The sequence below is a fragment of the Malaclemys terrapin genome, chromosome 3, assembly GCF_027887155.1.
Source record: "Malaclemys terrapin pileata isolate rMalTer1 chromosome 3, rMalTer1.hap1, whole genome shotgun sequence".
NCBI lineage: Eukaryota > Metazoa > Chordata > Testudines > Emydidae > Malaclemys > Malaclemys terrapin.
In genome coordinates this window covers 63,032,852-63,049,591 of record NC_071507.1, presented here as the reverse complement: position 1 = coordinate 63,049,591, position 16,740 = coordinate 63,032,852, and positions in this window count along the sequence as shown.

Here is a 16,740-nt window from a genome sequence, read left to right as displayed (position 1 = left end):
CTTGGATTCTAATAGGACTGATAGTAAATCCAAATTGAGAGAACTACCATTGTCAGGATAAGAAATGAACTGGGGTCAGGAGGAGCGAAATGATTTATTTTCAATATCTACTAAGCCTTGTAGAGCTTAATTGAAACTGCCAAGACAGACATCATCTTCACTCAAATCTGTCCTCTTGACATTTACTGGCTCTGGTTGCCCATCGCTGTGACACTGAGCCAGATTAGCAGACTATGTAAATTGGCCTAAATCCATTGACTTCAATAGAGCTGTGCCCATTTGAACCAGCTGGGGATCCAGCCCATTGATTTCAATGGAACTGTACTGCTTTGTGCCAACTGGAGAGCTGGCCCAGTTCTGCTTTTATTACTTGATTTGCTCTAGTAAGTGGGGACATTTCAGGCAGCAAATATGAGGGACTGGGAAGGCTTGTTAGTCTTCTCCAGGCTGAGCAGTGATACACAGCAGCACGTGAGGAAGCAGCACTTGCAGGCAAGCAAGGTGTCCGTGGCGTGATGGTTTCAGGAACTCTCCCTGCTGCAGATTCAAGGCAAATGGAAAAGAATGTTTGCTCCTTGGGCATGATCTGTGTGCATACACAGTATATACTGCAAGAGGAGTTAAACACAAAACTTTTGGCTCCCAAAACACAGGGTGACACCCAGCAAACTAAGGAAAACTCCTCCCTCATTTCAGTCAATGGGAGGATCTTGTCCTAAACATTGCACAAGCAGGTCTGATATACCCCATTAGGAAGCAGTGGCAGAAGTTCTAGTCAGCTGTGGTTTGTGGGTGTACGGTTATAATTGGGGGTATATATTTCCCTCCCAGCATGGTGTTGGAAAGAGAAGGGCTGTCAGGAGGAGTTCCTGATACGAGGGAAGGACTGTGTTGTTCCTTGATTTTTCCCTCTGCTTCATCACCATTTCAGCACCTCGCTGACCATATCGTAATCAGGACAGGTGGGACACCTGGAGGAAGTCTAAAAGCTTACTGCCCCATGGGCAGAATGTCACAGGTGTCCCCTAATCGGAGGTATATGATACGAATCTCAGGGGTAGGTGGAGGCAACACTGATCAGGCTGTACTGTAGTTTCAATGGACAAACCAGTCTCACTGTCCTGAATATGTAACTCTATAAACATTGAGTGTGGGGGCTTGGAGCCAAATTCTGACCTCACTCCAGGGTAAATCCTGTAACTCCACAGGTGTCTATGAGGTTGCACCAGGTAGATACAACATTACCCATTGTCATTTGCCTGGAAAACACCATGCTTTGTTATGGCACTATACTTACAGTAATAGCTCTCTGGAACAGGGACTCTCTTTTCATTATATGGGGGGATAGCGCTAAGTACAATGGAGCCCTGATCCCTGGCTGAGACCCCTAGATGCTACCATAGTATGAATTTTTATTGCTATTGCAATCATTGTACTGATAGCACCTTTTGTTTTAGGTCATAGTTTGGGAGCTACTTTGTTTTGAGTTACAGTGAGCTGAAAATGGCAATTAAGGAAAAATTTCTCCAGATCCTCATTTCTCGTACCCCAGCGGTTCCATGCATTCATTGAACCAGACCTCGTGGAAATATTTTCCCCTCTCTGATCAGATCAAATGTGCTGCTCCTGGAAATGTTATTGTAGCACAGTGAACGAAGGTAAACTCAAGGACTGGCAGGAAGTCTTTCTCTTTAAGATAGCTTATATGTTTGTACAGAACCTCGCACAATGGAGTCCTGGGGCACCTAGGTACCACAATAATACAAATAACAACAATAATGATTGTGAACTGGTCCTAGATCTACATCCACTTTGGCCATCTCCAGGTTTTAGAGTTCTTGCCAGGAAATCCAAATATAAGAAGTTCGGGCTTGTTTTGCCCAACCTGGTTCATATCCAAATAACTCAGGGAATACTGAAATGTTTCTGGAGGGGAAAAAAAGGCTATTTCAGGTCAATCTCATGTGTGTATTTCTAATTTTCTGGGACTATGGAAATATGTTTTCCTTAAGGGCATGGGTGTGTTGGATGTTCTGGGCACGTGCAGCCTGAAAATATTTGCTGTGCTGCTGAATGTACTGGACCCAGCCTGATATTCCACTGGTTTCAATAGAATGCTAATAACGCCACCACCACCCCTGTGCATGGAATGGAGGAGCAGCACCAAAAGGTTTGCAACAACTGCTGCTGGTCAGCAGAAGCCTTCCCCGGCTTTCATAGACGCCCAAGATAGAGCTCATCTCCTGGTGTACGTTGTGGAGCTCAGTAATCACTTAGAGATCTGCTTCATTCAGTGTCTCAGTTCCAGCTGCCTGTGCATTATATAACATGAGCCTCTTAAAGGTAAAGCTCCCAACAGACATCACATGCTTACACAATTCTCCCAAAATATTTGATGTGAGTGACTGTATCTGTATGTCTCTAACTCTAAAGCAGGTATTCTGCCCCATTCTTATCTTAAAATTTCCTTCTGGGCAGTTCTGTTCTTTACCTCACTGGAAGAACTAATTATTAATACCACCTTGGACTTTACTGTGCTTTACATCTGAGCAACATGCTTTTCATCGGTGGGTATCATATACTCATTTTACAAACGGAGAACAAGCATGGAGACAAGTGGCTTGATTCTCATTTAATTGAGGTCAGTGTACACCACTCTAGCAGTGTAAAAAGACATTAAAGTGGGTATAAATTACCATTTCCACTCTCTGAAGCCACTTTATACTGCCAGAGTGGTGTACAGTGGCCAGAGTATAATGCCATGTCTACACTACAAGCACTACAGTAGTACACGTACTGAGCTGTGCCACTGTAGCGCCATAGTATAAATGCACACAAGTGGCAGAAGGGTCTTTTCCATCACTGGAGTAACTCCATCTTCCTGAGTGACAGTAACTAGGTCAACAGAAGTAATCTTCTATCAACCTCATTGCGTCTACACTGGGGGTTAGGCCAGCCTAGCTGTGCACTCGGGAGCGTGTGGTTTTTTCACATCCCTGAGCACCGTAGCTATGCCAACCTAAGTTTGAAGTGTAGACCAGGCCTATGTGAAAGTCAGGCTGCAAGTGATTTGCCTGAAGTCAGCAAATTCCTGACAGCATCAAGAACAGAACACAGGTTTGACTCACTCCACTGCTCTTAACACAAGAGAATGCTGCCTGCTCACAGATACCTGTCCTGCTGACTTCCTTCCCCCACGAGACAAGCCTGTCCTCTTTCATTCATTATTGATGCTGGTTTCACGTATGAGCCAATACAATGCAGAACTCCACAGAGATGCTTGTTAGATGTGATATAGGGTCCAATGAATGTGAATGTAAGATTGTGAGAGGCTGAGAGAAAAAATAAGGATGGGGGATGATAATTGACAAGATACAGCACTAGCCAAAAAGAAAATACCAAAGACTCTAAGGCACTGAAGAGTCAAACTGACACAGGTGCTGAGAAACAAGATGGTTGAGAGAGGTTTGGTTGGTGTGGGAAATAGAGAAAGCAGAGACATTCTTTTCAGAGTGAGGCAGAGCCGTAGTAAATGTCTGGCTTGTAGAACGCACAGCTATGGGCATTAGAATCACAATGCTAAAGCCAGTGTTAAATCAAAGTCTAGGCTCAGATTTTCAACAACCTCTATGGGAATTAGCCACCCAAACGTCTATTGAAATTCAGTGGGACTTGGGCACCCAACTCCCTTAAATTCCAGGCATGGGTGTCTCATGTTGACAAAATTTATTTCATCTCTGTCATGGTTCTGTTGTTCTTCACCATAAGAAAGTGTTTGACTCCGAATCGCTTGACAGCCACGGAATGTTTCAGGTATGTCCAGGTAGGACACACCTGCTGTGCTGCTGAATGAACCAAGCATGCTGGCACATTCCCCTGATTTCGCTGGAATGTTAATGGATGACAAGTAGCACAGCAGGTGTGAGTGGGGACCAGCCAAGAGTGGGGTAAAGTGAGATAGCCAGGCTTGGAAAAACTGTGCCTTTACACATTATAATACATTGGGCCTTAATTCTGCCCTGGCTATACCTCATGCCATCCTACTGACTGCAGATGGACTGTATGAGGCAAGTCAGAGCAGAATTTAGCCCATTAATGTTTAGGTTGTACATTTCTTGGGGCGGGAATGAAGTCTTCTTCTGTGTTTCATACAGGGCCAAGCACACTGTTGGTACCTGAGAAATAAAGATTCTAATAAATGTTATACCATGAGCCACACAGTTCACTGGAAAGGTCAGACAGATTATTTTGCTTTCCCCACATATGGCTTTGTCTTTTGGGGACATAAAAAGGCAGTAGCCCTGACTACCCTAATAGGGTCAGACATGGATTCAGAGAACTGGGCACATAGAGATGTTCTCTTCCCGAAGGCCGTTTATATTTGCTTTTCTTCCATTTATTAAAATGTATCACCTCTGCATTAGCTCAGCTGAATTTCTATGGTGTTCCAAGTAAGTAATTTTAAACTACAATGATTGACATGATCCCTGACTAAGGGTGCCCACAATGGGAAATACCGAGAGTTTCATGTTGAAAAACATGTTGAGCGTTAGTAGAATCCATATATTGTGCAAGCTGATGGGAATAAAACAATGGAAAGTACTAGACCCATAAAGAAAGGAAATAAGGCCTCTGGAGCAAGACATTTTTCTTTTTCTTGACATTTAAAGGATGGGTTGATAATATTTGGATGGAGGATTAAATATGACTGTTCTCTGCATTTACAATTGAAGTTTTGATCCGTCTCCTCATTGAGGTACTAAGGAAAAGACAAGAAAGTTATTTATTTGTATCCAGTATTTGTATTAAACTCCTCTTCTCGCCACTCAAATCCAGCTGCTCCTAAACGCCACATCTTTGCTACACTATTAATCAGTTGTGATACCCAGATCTCCGATTTCAGATTTCTTTGGTCCCTCATCTCCACTGGCTGAACTATTTCTAATTGGCTAATCGGCTTATCCGGTTTGGTCCTTGATGTAAACCAGGTCTAGACATGATCTATTCCTGCAAGGCCCCCAGGTTCAAGGGGCCAATCTCACACTCTGTCCATCACTATTGTCAGCACGGTACCATATCTCAAAGCCATGCCAACGAACATTAGCAGGAGATTAAAATGACAGCTTTGGTTTTCTTACATGCCTTTTAATCATCTTAACATGCAGTCTAATGTTTCACTCTGTCATCTCTCCCCTGCATGAGCATATGCTCAAGGAAGAAAGCGACAACCCGGAGGGAGGAGAGGGGGTCCTGGAACACTGCAGGATGAATAACAAATGGAATATAATTAAAATAGGGGAAAGGTGAGACAAAAACAAAGTCAAAATACAGCAGCCAGCCAAAGAGCAACACGTCTAACATTTCAACTCTTTAATGCGGCTGAAGAGTACAAATGTCCTACAGGTACCAATACCCTGCAACTCCAACTTCAAGGCCAAAATTTTCAAACCCTGGTGCCTAAAGCTAGGCTCCAACATCAATATTTACTCACTAAACAGCAGTGGCCTAAGTTTCAGAAGTGCTGAGCCCCCCATAAATCCCATTGGCGTGAACAGGGGCTCGGCAATTTTCAAAATCAAGCCTCTTTCACTTGGGTAGTTAAATATGGATTTAGGAGCCTAACTTTAGATCGCAGGGTTTGAAAGCTTTAACCTAGTCTTTTAGTTGAGATTTAATTCATGGCTAGAGACATTTAGGCAAATTAAAGTCAGGGGACACCAGCCAACGAGGTCAATGCTAAATTCCTATTAGTCTCTGTAGCACTGGGTAGTTGATATCCTTTCTTAAATATACCCCAGGCCTTGTGAAAACCAATCAGAGTTACAAACACTCCCTTATGAACTGGTTAAGAGTATTAAGAGGAACACCGAACCATTTTCTAGAAAGATCCTACATATGTACCATGGGCGTTCTCTTCAAGAAACCTTCACCAGCATTGTTCAGCCGAGATGTCTGAACATTCTCAGGGTTAGAAGTTTGTCTCACAAGCTGAAATTCAATGCTTCACGTAGAGTCTGTGCTATGAAGCCTCGTGTAAGGAAGGGAGATCACAGGTGGAACAGCCACAGAGAAGGTGCCTTGATACAAATTGGGCAAAAGAGAGCAAGGTGTGGGCTGAGGGTGGGAATAGACAGGGACAGATTTCTTTATGCCCTTTAATTCAGGTGCATGGTTCCTTTTAAATGGGTTACAGTCAGTGTCCCTGCTCCACTGCATTATCGACTGAAGATATGCACCCAAGTCAGCTGGCAATGACCAGGATGGGGGGAGTAGAGCTGCCAGATATGTGGGTATCTTTCCCTCTTGCACCCATATATCTCCACATTTTGGCCAATATAAGATCTGCCCCTTAGCTCATAAACTCCATGGTCCAAAGGTATTTGGCTTGTGGGATTGATGAATTCCTTTACCCAACTAGGTGAGCATGTAATTACCTGCATATGCACATATGAATTGTGCGTAGTTTTTGCTATTCAGCTCTAGCTTGTAGCTAAGCATGTGAATTGTCCAGATAGAAGGGAAATTAGTGAGAAAGTTATCAAAGACTGAAATGCAGGCGATGCACTGCAGGTCCTTTTGGGGTTGTTTTTAATCCACTATGTTCCTAATTCTGCCTGTGTCCTTGGCTCCACGGAACCAGATCTTCAAAGGATTTTAATGGGAGTTAGACAGCAAAATACCTTTTGAGGATCTAGGCCACACTCATGTGCTGTGCTTCTGACCAGAAGTGCACTCCTGAGAACTTAATGAAACATTTTACTGTGGACACGCGTAGGCCCTCATTTTCCACTGTTACATATTTGATTTTCTTTAAGCTTCACAAAGTATTACAGTTGAAATGTACCCAGTGCAGAGGGGGCAGAGGAAGGGCTGTCCACCATTTATGTCGTCCCCCCTCGCACCCAAGCCTCATGATCCCACTACAGTTCACATTTATGGAAACAGTGGCCTGGAGACAAACATCTTGCTGAAAAGTGACATCACTCGTGACACGTCAAGATTCCATTTTAGGTAATCTGTTGATATGTATCTTAGGAAATGTGCTTGAAAGCAGCAGCCCAGAAATGCTCAGGGTTCTGTATTTAGCAATCTCTTCTCAGTTTTCTAGATGTGTGATCTTTTTAGGAGTGTAGGAATGGGCTGAAGTGGTAGCCCTCTACATAGCATGGCTTTCACCCTGCTGGTCCCTCCATTAGTGTTATTTACATGGCAAGTTAAAGTCTCAAAGTTCAGACATTTCTGAGTTTTCTGGAGGGGTGTGGGGGAGATTAGAAATGGAATGTTTTGCTTAAGCAGAACTTACCCAGATGCTCAGTTTGTAACACATACTGGCACATTATTTATATTAAGAAATAACAACTAAAATCCTTAAATACACAGACGGCTCCCTTCCAACCCCACTAAAAAACAATTCACTCTTTTAAGGCAATAACACACCCGGAGGAAAAAGAAAATAATATCTTCAAAGTGTTTCCCTTTTTATAAAGTATCCGATTCGATCCAGTTTTAAGTGGTGAGTAAATCAGCAACAAATCCAAAGTTGGGTCCTTTGCCTTTCACGGATAGCTCTAAATGCAACACTTCATATTGAACTGCAAGGATCTGAGGCCCCATCCCAAGCCCACAGCATTCAATGGGAGTCTTTGCGTCAGATCTTTGTCACTTAGATATCTAACTTGATGCTGCAAAAGCATTTAACCATTTCTGGGGGTAAAAGCCTGACGGAAAAATATTCCTTCCTCCTGGATTCCAACATTCTGAAGAGGGCCACACATAGTGAAGATTAGGAAGAGAACGCCAAAGGCTGAATCCTGAACATTTCTGGCCCGTTACAAATTTACTTAAATAAATCTTTAATCTGTTAAATAAAACAGAATGTCACAGTATCACAAATGCAATTTTTCAAGAAGATAGCTGCCTCCATAGCACTATGCTTGTGAATGCCAAATGTAATAATGCCTCTCGGTGTTTAGTGACAGAATTCTCTCTTACCCACTGAATTGTCATATGGTTGCGGAGCAAAATAGTTGTGTTTCCCTTTAGAATAGAAAAACCATTAGAGCATTCCAGGAGCCTTCTCACATGAGTTAGAAACCTCTGGGACTGCAGCATAATTAATTTATTTTGTTTTTCATTATTGCTGATTGGAGCACACTGGTGAAGAAACCCCAGTTTCCCCAAAATGTACTGTAGCAATGTAAAAACATATATGCACTTCAGACTTGTAGAGTGGCTGCTAACAAGAGGCTTTAGATGTATGGTAGCCATTTGGATGTTACTGGGAACCTCACCCTTTTCAAACAGGATGCCCTTTGTATTAAGAAATGCACCTGCACTGTTTCAGAGATGAATGGGTAGCTTCTTGGCAGGAGTAAAGGCCATTTGAGTTGTCCGGTAGGATGATATAAACCTGAGAAGAACTTTTTGATCCAGTTTAATTGAATTATAATCTCTGCTGTTTAAAGAAACATCAGTTTATTGGGAATCACATAAGCCTCCTTGAATGTTGGAATAAGGGGTAAAGAAGCGACTGACAGAATGTCCCACAAAAGTACAAATCCTCCTTCTTTATTAGTCAGGTCTCTCCTATGAATGAGTGAATGTTAAATTTAATGTATTACTAACTATTTTATCAAAGCAAACGTTTAATCAAAGTGAAGGGAAGAGATACTGGTACTCCTCTGGAATGGAGTCGAGACTGCCAAGATGTGTTTTAATTGCTTAAGAAAACAAACTGTGTCAAGCACTGGTTTTAAACAAGCAGATGCTCATTTATCATTTGTTGTGTCTGTGCACATGCTTGGGATCTTGCCTAATGCAGGTTTTCTGCAGTGGTAATCAACATATGACTGAGCGCTCAGAAATTAGTTCAGTGTGTACTGCAAGCATGTTTCCCAAAACATGTGTGCTTTTAAGTTATTTACAGTGTTGAACAATTGGAACAGGATCAGCTGGTTATATAGGGAATTCCTGGAGCAGAGTGAGTCTTTGAACAATGCTTTTTATTTCAGGCCCTTCATTTTCAGTTTTTATTTTGTTTTAAAATTTCCTGGGAATTGATCAGTGTTTATTATGAAGGTTTTAAAACAGGTGAAAATCAACGCAAAAATTTAACTCTGCCATTTTTTGGGTAAATCTTGGGGTTGTAATAGGGCCAGCCACCTGCCTTGCACCCCCTCGGGGCCTATGAGCCTGCCTCAGCTTTGCTTCTTGGACTGTTCAAATAAAACTTCCCTTCAAGCTTTTGTTGGTCAAAAATACCCCAACTTGGGGATTAGGGTTATTAATATAAAATAGGGCTATGAAGCTATTAAAAAAATTAATCGTGATTAATCGCGCTGTTAAACAAGAATGAAATACCATTTATTTAAATATTTTTGGATGTTTTCTACATTTTAAAATATATTGATTTCAATTACCACGAAGAATACAAAGTGTACAGTGCTCACTTTATATTTATTTTTGATTACAAATATTTGCACTGTAAAAAACAAATAGAATTTTTCAGTTCACCTACTACAAGTACTATAGTGCAGTCTCTATCATGAAAGCTGAATTTACAAATGCAGAATAATGTACCAAAAAACTGCATTCAAAAATAAATGATGTAAAATTGTAGAGCCTACACGTCCACTCAGTCCTACTTCAGCCAGTCATTCACACAAACAAGTTTGGTTATAATTTGCAGGAGATAATGCTCCCAGCTTCTTGTTTACAATGTCACCTGAAAGTGAGAACAGGCTTTTGCATGGCACTGTGGTAGTCGGCGTTGCAAGATATTTACGTGCCAGATGCGATAAAGATTCATATGTCCCTTCATGCTTCAACCACCATTCCAGAAGGCATGCGTCCATGCTGATGATGAGTTCTGCTCGATAACGATCCAAAGCAGAGTGGACTGACCCATGGTCATTTTCATCATCTGAATCAGATGCCACAAGCAGAAGGTTGATTTTATTTATTGGTGGTTCAGGTTCTGTAGTTTCTGCATCTGAGTGTTACTCTTTTAAGACTTCTTAAAGTATGCTCTACACCTCTCAGATTTTGGACAGCACTTCAGATTCTTAAACCTTGACTCGCATGCTGTTACTGTTTTTAGAAATCTCATATTGGTATCTTCTTCCTGTTTTGTCAAATCTGCTATGAAAGTGTTCTTAAAACAAACATGTGCTGGGTCATCATCTGAGACTGCTATAACTTGAAATATATGGCAGAATGTGGGTAAAACAGAACAAAAGACACATAATTCTCTCCCAAGGAGTTCAGTCACAAATTTAATTAAGACATTTTTTTTAATGAGCGTCATCAACATGGAAGCATGTCCTCTGGAATGGTGGCTGAAGCATGAAGGGACATATGAACGTTTAGCATATCTGGCATGTAAATACCTTGCAAAGCTGACTACAAAAGTGCCATGCAAATGCCTGTTCTCACTTTCAGGTGACATTGTAAATAAGAAGAAGGCAGCAGAATCTCCCGTCAATGTAAACAAATTTGTTTGTCTTAGTAATTGGCTGAACAAGAAGTAGGACTGAGTGGACTTGTAGGCTCTAAAGTTTTACATTGTTTTGTTTCTGAGTGCAGTTATGTATTTTTGTATGCAATTCTACATTTGTAAGTTACATTTTCACAATAAAGAAATTGCACTATGGTACTTATATGAGGTGAACTGAAAAATACTAATTTTTTTTGTTTATCATTTTACAGTGCAAATATTTGTAATCAAAAATAATATAAAGTGAGCACTGTACACTTTGTATTCTGTGTTGTATTAGAAATCAATATATTTAAAAATGTAGAAAAACATCCACAAATATTTAATAAATTTCAATTGGTATTCTATTGTTTAACAGTGCGATTAATCGCGATTAATTTTTTAAATCACGATTACTTTTTTTGAGCTAATCGCTTGAATTAACTGTGATTAATCGACAGCCCTAATATAAAACAAAATGCAAATGAAACTCAAAACAAAGTGCGTTCCTAAATCCACACAGCACAAGGTTTCTCTTCCTCCTTCCAGGCTTTCCTGCCTTAGGCCACTACAGTCGCGCCCAGGTCTCACCTGCCTGCCTAGAGAGTTTTTCCCTCACTCTCTACAGCTCTGCAACAGCTTCCTGAACTCCTGGCCTAGCAACTTCCTGCTTCTTTTATACTGGAATCACCCGATTCCTCTCTGGAGGGGCTCATCATATAATCAGGGTTGGCTTAGCCCTAGGCTCTCCAGCCCATGGGGTAAGCTACCCACTTGCAGGGGTAAAGATCACTCTCTTCTCCTGTTTGGGATCTGTTTGATTTTTTTAACTTTCAAAAAAAAAAACCCTCTTCTGTTCTGAAACATACTTGGATACAGTTTTTTGGTTTTGACCAATTTTAGCACGAAAAGCAGTTCATTAATTTTTACTTGCTTTGCATGTTGATACCTATCCATGCTGTCTGTCAAGCTTGTAGTGTGGTGGGTTTGGGATTGACAGCAGTACATGCACCAGCGCTCGAGTCATCCAGGTACTTCTGACCTGGCTTCCACTCCGGAAGGGGAAATGGCAGCCTAAGAACCAACCCAGGTTACCGAGCCACCATCTCTCCTTCTGGAGCAGAGAGCCCAGTCTAGAGAGTTCCAGCACTTCCAAAATGTGGATAAAAATCAATACAAATCGAATAATGGCTTTTGTAAAGCCCAGGAATTTTTCTGTCAAATTTGAAAACAAATGGGCGTGTTTATATTACATGTTGAGCTTTTGGTGCCTTATAAATGTATTTTTTTTATCAGCACTGCTTTTTTTTTTTCCCCCTAGACTTTCATATAAAAATGTCATTGTTTTGGCAATTATTTATAGAGCCCTGCGCGGATACAAAATGTATATCCATGAATATAAATCAGGATCCACAGAGCTGCAGGGCTCTACCAGGAACTGCAGCAGCAAGAGCAGCAGCCCGGTGGGCCACTGCTTGCAGGAGACAGCATCCCACGCCAGCAGCTCCTCCAACGTGGCTGTACTGCTCCCAGCCCCGCCCACTGGGGAGGGCACCAGACTCACCGGCAGCTGTCCCTGGTCACGCTAGTGCAGTGGGCAGGGCTGGGGACAGTACAGACACACTGGAGGAGCTGCTGGCGCAGGACACTGGCTTCTGGGAGCAGCGGCCCATCGGGCTGCTGCAGTTCACGGTAGAGTCCTGCAGCTCTGCAGATACCAATTTAAATCCACGGATAACTGCATCCATGGAGATAAATTTTGCATCCACACCAGGCTCTGATTATTTATATTACAGTAGCACTGTAAGGGTCTGGACTCACCCCTGCAGCACCTCCTGCTGGTCATCCAGGGAATTAGCTCACCAGCCTCTGGAGCGCCCTCTGCCGGCCGGTGATCCGACTTGTCTTCCTCTGGCACCAGTGTCCCTCCCAGGACCCAGTGGCCCTATTACTGGGATGCTGCCCCCCTGGCAGTACCCCACAGATCTGGGTCTCCCCTCCCTGGGGAACCCCTACCCACTATCCCCACCTTGCCTCAGCACTAGGCCACTGCCAGTCACCAACTAGCCCCCGCTCCCTAGGGCAGACTGCAGTATAGTCCACTCATCACTGGCAAGGGGGGGTTGGACCTGCTGCCTTGGACTAGCCCTGGGCTGCCCTCTGCAACCCCCAGTACCCCTTGGCCTAATACTAGGCCGCAGCCTGGGGCTTTCCAGGCTGGAGCTTCCCACCTTTCTCAAGCCCTGCTCCACTACAGGTACCCTGTGTCTAGCTCCCTGCAGCCAGGCCCTTCTCTCCCTGAACGCAGAGAGAGACCCTTGGGCTCCTGGCTCCCAGCCTCTTTATACAGGCCATCTGGGCTCTGATTAGGATGTGGCCCAGCTGCAGCCACTTCCCCCAATCAGCCAGGGTTTAACCTTGCCCAGCCCAAGCCCTCTGCAGGGCTTTTCCAACCCCTCAGGGCAGGAGCGGGTATCCACCCCGCTACAAGCACCTATAAGCCCAATTTGCAACTGGGCCCTGGTGTGGTAAGTGCTGTCCAAATGCGCATTAAGGGACGTCCTGCCCCACAGAGTTTGCCATCTAAATAATACAAAATATGTTTAATCTGCCGTAATAAATGTGCTTTGTTCCTCTACTGCATATTCACAACAGGTCACCTCCTTTAGACCGTACTCAGTTCTTACTCAGGCAATGCTCCCATTGTCGTCTTCTGTACTCTCTTACTACCACATACAGGGAGATGAGTAAGAGAAACTGCATGTTCCTGCTGTGTCCAAATGTTCCTAACGCGTGTGTACAATTACTACAGTTCTTGGACTCCCACATGAGAAAGGACCGTTTCGATTTCTAACTGGTTGTTTGTGAGTTAAATTAATGCAGATGTCATTACAAAAATGTGGGCCCTGACATTTAAAAGGGACATCCAGGTCATGCCCATGCTCGCAGAGATTTTAGTTGGTCGCAACCTCACATTAAATCAACTGGCACATGAGATTTTTGAAATGAAACCTGCAGTCATCCCACAAATCTCATTCAGGGCCACCATTAACGGACACTCTCCTTGGTATCATCCAGCGTCATTCTGCTTTGGAGTGCTGGAGCCAAGTCAGGCAGGAATAAGTGACCGTCCATGAAATAAAAATTACCTTGCATAAAGTGACTTCCCAGTTCCACCATTTTATTGAAATTTAAGCAAACACTATCCTCCTACCCACACACTTTAAAAAAAACTTTCACTTTTAAATAAGCAGAAGTACTTTCCTGCAATAGAGTACAGCCCTTGAGTAAACACGATGCTGTGGAAAAGTGACTTCCGATCTCACTGGAGATGGGCAGCGAGACACTGGTGTTTTTCCCAAGGGATGTTTGAGCCAGTGGGTGACTCAGCAGAAGCTAATTCCAGGCAGGAAGCTCTGTTGAGCAGCACAGAATCTTTACAAGCATAAAACTAAACAAGATAATACTGTTTAAGCAAAACATAGTGAAACGTAATTGTCTCCAGCCTGAGGAATCAACCCAGTCCTCAGGGATTGGGCAGGGAGCCCTGCCTTCTCGTAGGCATTGTCCCTTAACAAACATCACAATAGTAATGTTCCTCTTCATTGACCTCTTATGTAAGATAACTGTTCACATTGTATAATGGACAGTGAGCTTCTCCATCTGCTGGTAGCTTCCCTATCACACTCCTTGGCTGGCCTGTTCCTTCCTTTGCACACACACAGCAACAAATGGCTCTCAGGCTCCATGAGACTACATGTATAACTAGCAAATTTAGCAGCCTCCAAAGCTGTACATGCAAGTAACAGCTGCAGCGCACCCTGACACTTGACAGTGGCTTCATAGTGCACTGTAAATCACTGTGACCGGCAGCCTTAGCACCTAGTAAAGCTGAATATGAAACTGAAGCATCTCGTAACTGTAGCAGCCCATCAAGCTGTATCCTTGTACTGTGTCATAGAATCGTACAACTGGAAGGGACCTCGAGAGGTCATCTAGTCCAATCCCCTGCACTCAAGACAGGATTAAATATTATCTAGACCATCCCTGACAGGTGTTTGTCTAACTTGCTCTTAAAAATCTTCAATGATGGAGATTCCACAACCTCCCTAGGCAATTTATTCCTGTGCTTAACCACCCTGACAGTTAGGAAGTTTTTCCTAATGTCCAATCTAAACCTCCCTTTCTGCAATTTAAGCCTATTGCTTCTTGTCCTATCCTCAGAGGTTAAGGAGAACAATTTTTCTCCCTCCTCCTGGTAACAACCTTTTATAAACTTGAAAACTGTTATCATGTTCCCCCTTAGTCTTCTCTTCTCCAGACTAAACAAATCCAATTTTTTCAATCTTCCCTTACAGGTCATGTTTTCTAAATGTTTAATCATTTTTGTTGCTCTTCTCTGGACTTTCTCCAAATTGTTCAAATCTTTTCTGCAATGTGGCACCCCAAACCGGACACAATACTCCTGTTGAGGCCTAATCAGCGTGGAGTAGAGCGGAAGAATTACTTCTCATGTCTTGCTTACAACACTCCTGCTAATCCATCCCAGAATTATGTTTGCTTTTTTTGCAACAGCGTTACTCTGTTGACTCATATTTAGCTTGTGATCCACTATGACCCCCAGATCCCTTTCCGCAGTGCTCCTTCCTAGACAGTCATCTCCCATTTTGTTCGGTCTATGCCATTATCTAAATCATTGATGAAGATATCAAACAGAACTGGACTATCTACTGCAGTCAGCAACAGTGGTATCCCATAAGGCTGCAGATGCAGCTGTGTATGTAGGGCCCTATATCACTAGGTGCAAAACAACTGTTGCAGCTGTGCCCCCCCGATGGGCTATGTGCACCATGAGTGGCTGTAGCACCCTGCAAAGCTGAATGATCTATACATATACCAAGCACCAGCGTGGGACACAACAACTCATCTCATATGGCTGGCTGAGGCAGATGGCTCAAATCATGGCAGCTGTGCAAAGGAACCAGGGTAACTCCTGCAACACTCCACCCCTCCTCCCAGCTAATTCTCTGAGGGGCAAACCTCAATTTTTGCAAATCTAAGTGTCTGAAATATTAACATGAATTGTTAAAACATCCCCGGAGAATCCGTAAACCAACCCGTCACTTCCCGTTTTACAGTCTCCAATTTGTAATGAAAGAAGTGTCCGGAGCTCAAGTAATTTTTTTTACTTTCAGAAGACGTGGCAAACCCAGATGTGCTGGGGCTATGAACTGCCAAGCCTAGAGGTGCCAGGGCTCAGCTCTGGAAGCCCTGGCACAAATTAAGCACTGCCCTCTTAGCTTTGCAAGGGCAATGCTGCCCCCTAAACAGTATTAAAAACTTGTCTGCCACAAGCCAGCTGTTCCGTATTTCTCTAACTGAATTCATCAGACTTATTGGTCGATGTCCTCGGCGCATAAATTTATAATGTGACTGAGGGATTTTTTAATCTGAGTTTTAAATTTGATTACCGCTGTAATTTTGGAATGTAATTCACTTAGGTATTGCAGCATGTCACGTCTTGTGAAATAGCTTTTGAACGTCTATCTCCTTTAAAGAAACATGTCCGTGCTTTGTTGAATTAGCTGCAAATCACTTTCAGATGCCTGCTTTTTTATTTCTGGTGATTTCATGTTGCTATCAGAGCCTGGGAAAGGTTCGATGACTAGCAAGAATGGAAAGTGAAGTGTTTTGTCAAAACCACAGGCTGTGTTTAGTGCAGACAACTAGAATGAAAACTTTCCTAATGACTTCAGCGTTGTCTGGGGACCCTCCGCCTCCAGATCATAATAGTCCTTTATCCATTAGGTCACTCTGCTTCTTGGTCAAAAACTCCTGCTTTATTCTGCACGGCACAACCACTCACAGGAGGGGAAAACCCAGTATGATTATGGTGGTGTCAGTAGCAGCTCCACCACTAAGATAAAGTATATAAGGATTTGAATTAGAGATGGGTGTTTTCAGAATTGTTTGAACCTAATACATGGTTCTAGTTGGTAGGAGGCAGCTTAACTTTGCCTGAATAAGATAATAGTAAGATAATAATAGTCCTTGGCTAAAACAGAGTGGCTTGTGGAGTAGTAATAATACATCGCACTTGCATTGAAATTCACCCCTGTTCAGAGCACCAGCACAAAGCCTGTTCATCTCTTCAGTCCTATGTTGGCCCTGTATTGAGAACTCTCAAGGCCCTCTGCGCAGGGGTGAATTTCACCCTTATGTAGCAGTCTCCAGCCGTAGATCTCAAAGCACTCTGCAAAGGAGGG